Source organism: Xenopus tropicalis, chromosome 1, assembly GCF_000004195.4.
Source record: "Xenopus tropicalis strain Nigerian chromosome 1, UCB_Xtro_10.0, whole genome shotgun sequence".
Lineage (NCBI taxonomy): Eukaryota > Metazoa > Chordata > Amphibia > Anura > Pipidae > Xenopus > Xenopus tropicalis.
In genome coordinates this window covers 134,632,802-134,641,254 of record NC_030677.2, presented here as the reverse complement: position 1 = coordinate 134,641,254, position 8,453 = coordinate 134,632,802, and positions in this window count along the sequence as shown.

The following is an 8,453-nucleotide window of genomic DNA, read 5'->3' as shown; positions in this document are numbered from 1 at the left end:
TGCCGGCATTTAATGATACTACTCCTAACAGTGTGTTTTAAGTACATCCAGATATGATAAAATACATATTTAGCAAATATCTTGTGATTTCATGTGAAAAGGTTCCGTTCTGACCTTCTCCAGCTGTTGCCATGGTTACAATAAGCGCCTCACTTTAAATATGCCTTTTCTTTTGGGCAATTAAAGCTAAACCTTTCTGGTACAGACAGTAATAATAAAAAATAAAAAAAAGATAGAAATCTTTTTTCATATGTTTTTGTTAAATTTTTTTTACAACAACGTGACTAATTACTCGTAATTAAATCACATTGTTTATAGCAGATTTGGTAGTATAGGAGAAATTGCAACAATAACCTCTGGGTGCCAGCAAAGAGCATAAGATGATTTCATAGTGCACAGATTACATTTGCAGATGCTGCAGGATTTATATTTACTATGTCTTTGGATAGACTGAGAAGACATTTATCATTATATATTTATGTTGGAAAATCATTTAAATGATACTTTTTAAGAATGTGCTTGGAACTATATATGGTAATATTATATATATATATATATATATATATATATATATATATATATATATATTTAAAAAGACTGTGTTAGAAGATTTTTTAAGGGGGATCCAAATGTAGATCCATGTGCCTTTGGCGTCTGTTTAATTTGCTTTTAATGTACATATGCTAGATAGTGTAAACATTTAAAAATGTTTACTTTTTCTTTATCATGTTGTGTTTGCGTGCAAGATGATCCAAGTGCGCTGTATAGCAGAGTGATTCTTAACCTATAGATCAGGCCCCAAAACTGGATCTCTGTGCTAAGTTGGTCCTCATAATCCCTTTTAATACGGTGCCAGATAAAGGGTCTTTCTGTAATTTGTTAATAATAATTTAGACGTTATATAAACCCAATAGGATTGTTTTGCCACCGACAAGGTACCGTTTTATTATTACAGAGAAAAAGTAAATATGTTTTTAAAATTGTGTTAGCTTAAAATGGAGTCTACAGGAAATAGCCTTCACAAAATTCATTGATTCTGGATAACAGGTTTCCAGGTTATGGATCCCATACCTGTATTCATTTGATGCCAAATCTCAGAGAACTGTAGATTTTATGTCCCTGCTGTAAAATATTTAGTTGACATAAGGAACTGAATAATACAGGTATAGGAATTTCTATCCAGAATGCTTGGGGCCTGGGGTTTTCCAGATAAGGAATAAAATCTACTAAAAAAAAGTTTAAATATAAATTAAACCTCAACCTTCAATAAGGATTCATTATATCTTAGTTATTATGAAATTATATTTAAAAAATTGAGTTATTTGATTAAAATGAAGTCTATGGGAAATGGCTTCCATAATTTGGAGCTTTTTGGATAACGGATTTCATAACAGATCCCATTCCTGTAGTAAATAGAATACACCAGCAATGGTGGGTAATAAAAAGGAGGGGCAACTGTATGATTTAGCTTTTGCGGGAGATCCGTTAGGATCTAAATGTTAAATGTTTATTACTATATTGTCATGGAGCAGTGCACTGCAAAGAGGTCCTACTTATGAGGTTTAGGTGCTTTTCTCTTCCTGGAAAAAAAAAACATTTAAAATGATCATTGAAGAATATGACCAAGGGCAAAATGAAAGAAGATGATACAATAAGTAAGCCATAATCTGCAATGATATATACAGATATGGGACCTTTTATCCAGAATGCTCAGGACCTGGGGTTTTCTGTAATTTGGATCAGCAAATTACTAAAAAATCATATAAGCATTAAATAAACCCAACAGGATTGTTTGCCTCCAATAATGATGAATTATATCTTAGTTGGGATCAAGATACTGTTTTATTGAAAACCTGAATTATATGATTATAATAGAGTCTGTGTGAAAAGGTCTTCCCTTAATTTGCAGGTTTTGGGATAACTAGTCCTATACCTGTACTAGGCATGATAATTCTCATTATTGTATAACTACAATGGATCCTAACAAAAAGAATTATTTTTTTGTGAAAAAAAAGAATAAAAAATAGCAATTTCTCTATATGTATTTATATATTTTTACATTCTCTATATGCACTCATTTTCTCTATATCTATATTAATTTCTAAATATTTAAATTCCTAAATATTAAATAGCTGTTAAAATGACAACCGATTCCGGGCTGTGCTGAGAAAAGTTCTGCACACAGGAAGCAAGTAACATAAGGTCTGGGAAACTTTGCCATAGTCAACAACAATGTGTGTTCCCGCACAAATAGTGCACTCCACTAGCGAACACTTTGGATCAGATTTATTTTTAAAGTCTCCCTGCATTTATAAAAAGAAACACGCACGCAGAAGTGAGTCAGATTTAGCTGCATTTCTTTCATCGGTTGTCATGCTCACAGCTAGCGACGTGAGAAGCCACCCCAGCAACGGCTGAGCTGATTGTTGGAAGACTATCATTTCTGAGCAGATTTGCGTAAGAGGAGGAATAGAGTAAGTGGAGATCTAGGGAGAGTGAGGGAGGGCAAGGGAACAAGGCAGGGACAGATGTTGCTGGCCAAGAGCAGACATTAATGTGCTACACACCAAGATTCATGTGCGCTCCGATATTTGTTATGTTTAGCTCTTTGGCCCCGAGGAAGACTTCACCGCAGTCACTAAACATCCCCTGTGATAACACTTCACTGTTCTAGCACACTGAGAAATGTGTTATAGATGAAGCCATGCTTTAGGAGAAATGCAGAATGGATGTTAAGAATTTGAATGCCAGAAATATGTTTTTCATTAAAACTTTTGGTTTTGGTTTTGGTGTTTTCCATGTTTAAAGGAGCTTCCTTTGGGCCTCGATTTTGCAATATACACAGTTGAAAGCAAAGGTTTAGGCACCTCTGGGAAAATTACATATTTAGTTAATTTTGTAAGTGAAAAGTGCAAAGCAACTACTGCAGGGATCTCAATGCTGATTCTGGGGCCCTGATGCCGCCCCACTCCAAGCTTACATCTTTAGTGTTGGAGTGGGTCCGGGCGGGCTGTTATTGGGCTCTCTGCACTAGAAGAGCAGAATTTCTGCTTAAAAGAAGGGAAATTTGGCCCTTAACGTTACCAGAGGTGACTTTTTGCTGCCCCTCGCCACATTAGGCAACATCCTCACAGCAGGAGCGCCCCGGATCTGTGTTAATGCACAGATACATTCTAATTCACAAACTTTAAAACATAAGAACAAAGAAAATAGTAACCATTGCAAGTGCAAAGGTTGGATAACCTAGTAAGTCAGTATTTAGTGACACCCCTCTGGCACAGATCTCAGCTTGCAAACACCTTTTGTATGTAGCTAATAGTCTTTCAGTTTATGGTTGTTGAGTCTGGGGTGTCAGATTCTTTATTAAGTTCTGCATTTGTCAACAGGTGACAACTCCTAATGACTATTAAGGCCTAATGTGGTAATTAAGGTCATAGGGGCAAGGACCTTGCAAAAACAGGCAAGTTGAGAGGTGTACAAACACCCTTAAGTGCAAGGTTTACTAATATCAACCTTGAAAGTGCACACTTGACATTTATATTAATGCCAGTTATAATGTTAATTAACTTAATATCTTTATTAAGCATTACTTAGTCTTGCTCCTTCTGCCTTTTAACCCAGGGGTCCTAGGTTTCATTCCAACCAGGGCAGTATATTTAATGAATATGTTTGTGTGGGTTTCTTCTTGGTGCACTGCTTTCCCCCCACACGCCAAGCACATTTAGGAAAGTTAAATGACTCCTGAGGAAAAAAGAAAACCTTTGTGGAATGACCTTAGAGGTAGCATGTAGCATGTAAGGTTTATATGAGGGGGATTTCTGCAAAGAGGCCTTAAAGACACTCAAATGCAAGGTTTACCAAGGTCGAAAGTACTCACAACCTTTAAATTAGTGCCAGTTATAAATTCAGTTAAGCATCACATGGAGGCATATTTACTAAACTCAAAATATAGGGACCCATAGGGTTAACATGTCCCTATGGCTTTAAACCCTACAACTTCTTAAGTTTATGCTGTTACTGGGCAAAGACCCATGTATATAGTTTATCCTTTGCACTTGTGCCTTATTGGTTTACGGTTGACTCCACCCTTTGCACCCCAATATAGTGTTTAACAAAGGGGTGGGGCTGCCTCCCCTTTCAGGTGGAAGATTCACTGAGCCTGGGATCAACAGGGCCCCAGTAAAGCCATTTCTACCCTAGAGTATCTATCTGCACTCTAGAGAAGTCGGGGTTATATAGTTATATTCTGTCAAGCACTTTTTAGGAAAGTGAGATAGTTAGGCGAAGGAAGCAAGAGCAGCTTTTGGCTCCACCAAGGAAAGTAGCTGGAAGTACCATTCCATACAGGCACTGCTGCCTCAGCATAGGGCCACGATTAAGATACAGGATACAGGCTAGTACCTTAACCCTGATCCATAGTCAGCTGTAGGACTCCTAAAGCTAGTGGTATTCAACTGGAGCACTGAGGTATTAATCCAGACTGCTTCCATAGTTGTGCCGAGCTGACCAGGTGCTTTACCCTGCTCAGTCTCACAGAGAGGTGGGATAAACTGGTGGCATTCTTTCTCTTGTTGTCCTCAGATTCAATGTGAATCAGCAGGACTGAGGAGCAAGCAAAAGGCATGGACATGGCCCCTCAGTTTTCCCTATGATCTGCCAATTGGCTCTTAAAGAACAAGAGCCACAGTTGCGCTAGGTCCCCTATCAGATTTGGAAAAAAAAACTGATTTAGGGTTCCTGAGATTTGGGCTAATATATAGATGCTATATGGCTTCATAATAGTGGGTGTGCTTCCTTATATGGTACCATGCATATGGGTAATGGCAATGAATAGATTTTGTGGACCCTTTTAGTGAGGGTTCTCATGCAATTCTTACCGTAAGGAATTAGAAAAAGGATAAGTATACACATGTATATGGAAAACTCACATCTTGAAATATACTGTTGAGAGTCAATAGCTTTTATTGGTTTATGTCTTTTTGGGTATTTATTGCTTAGGGCAGTTTGCAAAAAAAGATATTTAGATAGGCCTAATAGTGAATGATTAAATAAATTATTGCTGATATTTATCAAACATATATCCACTGTAAATGCTAGCATTACTGTACACAAAACATTCTACTCTCGGATTTAAGCATGCATTTGGTACATATATATGTTACTGTAAAAAAGCTAACAATCCTCAGCAGATATGTTTGTGTGCTCAAGATAAGAAAGACATCAGACTAATCCAAAATGATGGGGGTTGGAAGCTTTGCAATAAATGTAGGATGTTTTGATCCTGAATATTGAGTTTGCATCCATTTACTGTTGTTATATAGCCATTTTGTGATCCTGCAGCCTCATTTTGAAAGGAGAGTGCAGCTATATTACTTTATTGATATGTCACTTATTATAATAATAGTTCTACCTTAAGTGGCCAGAAGTGGCTGTGTTGTATAGCTGCTCTGAAGGAAATGAAATGAAAGAGCTCTAGACTACAACTAAACCAGCCCTGAAACGAAAATGTACATTGAGGCTATGGCATACCTTTCTACCAGGCCTGCCACATTTGAGTAGGTTATGATAAACCAAAAAAAAAGAAAAAAAAGAACCGGGTACAGAAAGCAGTGCCTGGGGGATAAACCAGAGCTTTTAGCTTTACAGAGTGAGCAGAACTGTCATAAATGAACTGGTATTGCATTGCAGACTGAGTCTCTGAGGTAACGGCATGCTGCGCTTAGTCTGCATCTCTTCCATTTTCTGTGAATGTAAGGACAGCATGTCTGATTTTTTTATGCAGAGTTACCAGTTTTATTGTTTTGTGTGTTAATAATAATATTTTCTTTGCAAAAAAAGCATATGTCCTTACCAGACCTATAGGGAGTGGAGCCATTTCCCCGAGAGCTTACCAAGATTCCAGTCTCTCCAAACATCTCATTATAATGATTCTAATTGTTATCTTTTATTTATACAGCTTATTGGAGAGAAATCATGCTTGCCCATGGCCCTGCAGCAAAGTACTGCACATATAGCACTATTCAGCAGCAGCAGCAGCAGCAGCAGCCAATAGTGGTATACTCAAAGAGCAGTGTACTCTGCTTTAATTGAGAGCTGAGGAGATGTAAGAGTTAATGATTTTTTTTGCAGGAGTGGCCCGGCACACTCTGGGTTTGCCCTCCCCTCTTGCACTAACATGTACTCTGGTGAACATTTGCAGTGGGCATAACTTTGCTGATTAGACCAGCTATGGAGAAGTTATATAGAGAAAGCTTCCTCTATAGTTATGCTACTGATTACCAGTCTGGACCTGGGCAGCAGTGCCAGCGGATTTGTTCAGCCGCCACAGTCTAAGAACTGTCACAATTGCATCTGAAATTAGTGCAATTTTTGTAGCTGGCAACTGATTCCATGCAAGCAACTTTATTGGTACATGATAAAACTGTGAGTGTGTTATGAAGCTGTGATAGGGACCTTAGATTGCAAGCTCCACTGGAGCAGGGACTAATATGAACAATCCCTGTCAAAGGCGTTGTAACGCAAATAAAGAATACAATAAGACTGAGTTAAGATATTTAACCTACACATTCAGTGGCTATAACAAATCAACATTAACAAACTCTACCCATGGAACAACACTTTTAACATATGCTCCCTTATCGGGTCCTTTGCACAACAGATTTGTAAACAGATTGCTGTATACAGAAAATAACACACTGCATAAAGAAGTACAGATCTCTGGGAAATTTACAATGCAAGTTGTGGAAAAGGCATGCATTATGACTTATTTTAGTAATGTTCATCATTTATTATTGACCCCCATACATTATATTTAAAAATGTATTAAAGCTTGGGACTGTCTGACGTTTCCCCACAGACTCGCGGGTAGCTAACTTACTTACATAGCTGTATTTCAGTGGTTTGCTGGTATTGAATATAAATTTAAAGTTGAAAAAAGTTGCATATAATGGTCAAGATGCTTTTAAATTTTCTGTAGTAGTGTGGTGGAAACTAACAGCTGTCAGAGTTGGAAGAGGTAGATGTAAAGGTTTGTCCATCCAAGAGTGTCTCTTCTCTAGTGTAACCATTCCTAACTTGGCCAGTCTTTCTTTGTAATTGAGACTTTCCATACCCTTTACCAGCTTAGTTGCCCTATTTTTGGACTCTCTCTTATTCAATAATATTCCATTTGAGCAATTAAGACCAAAAGTGCACAGCATATTCTACATGGGTCCTTACCAGCACTTTGTAAAGTGGAAGAATGACCTAGGGTTGGAATGGGCCAGCGGGACACCGGGAAAAAACCCAGTGGGCCCTGCCATCCCAGACCCACCTGTTGCTGATGTTCTGCAGCAGCCCTTCCTCCCCCAATCACACAGAACAAAGTTTAAGGTACGGGCACAGGAGGAAGGACAAGGCTGGTCTTGGATGAGCAGGTGGAGGCCACTAGAGTAGCAGCCTACAGTGGTCCTCGCGCACCCTAGTGCGCCACTGCCTAACCCTAAGGGCGAACTTGTGATTTTGTTTAAAGGAGAAGGAAAGGCAAAGTCCTTAAGAAGGATATTAATGAGCTGGAGAGAGTGCAACTAAACTGGTAAAGGGGATGGAAGATTTAAGCTATGAGGTTAGACTGTCAGGGTTGGGGTTGTTTTCTCTGGAAAAAAGGCACTTGGAGGGGACATGATTACTCTGTACAAGTACATTAGAGGGGATTATAGGCAGATGGGGGATGTTCTTTTTTCCCATAAAAACAATCAACGCACCAGAGGTCACCCCTTTAGATTAGAGGAACTGAGCTTCCATTTGAAGCAGCATAGGTGGTTTTTCACGGTGAGGGCAGTGAGGTTATGGAATGCCCTTCCTTGTGATGTGGTAATGGCAGATTCTGTTAATGCCTTTAAGAGGGGCCTGGATGAGTTCTTGAAGAATCAGAATATCCAAGGCTATTGTGATACTAATATCTACAGTTAGTATTACTGGTTGTATATATAGTTTATGTATGTGAGTGTATAGATTGGTAAGTATAGTTTGTGTGTGCTGGGTTTACTTGGATGGGTTGAACTTGATGGACTCTGGTCTTTTTTCAACCCAATGTAACTATGTAACTTGGGGGTGCCAAAATGTTAGGCACCCCCAAGTGACTTGAATCGCCTACCTTGCACCCCGGGCTGGTGCCCCTGTTGGGAGAGAACAGCACCAGTCCGGGGTAGCTGCAGCGCTTCCTCCTTCCTGATTCACTCATGCACGCATGCGCAGTAGAGTTAAAAGCCAACTGTAACAGAGAAGTCGGCTTTTCACTCTGCTGCGCATGGGCCGACTGCTGGCATTTGCCGGAAAAGGAAGCAGGAAGGAGGAAGCGGCGATTTAAGTCACTTGGCGGTACCTAACATTTTGGCACCCCCAAGTGACTTTGCCTTTCATTCTCCTTTAAAACTGTATAACTCAATGTACTGCCTCCAGCCCAGGAAGATACT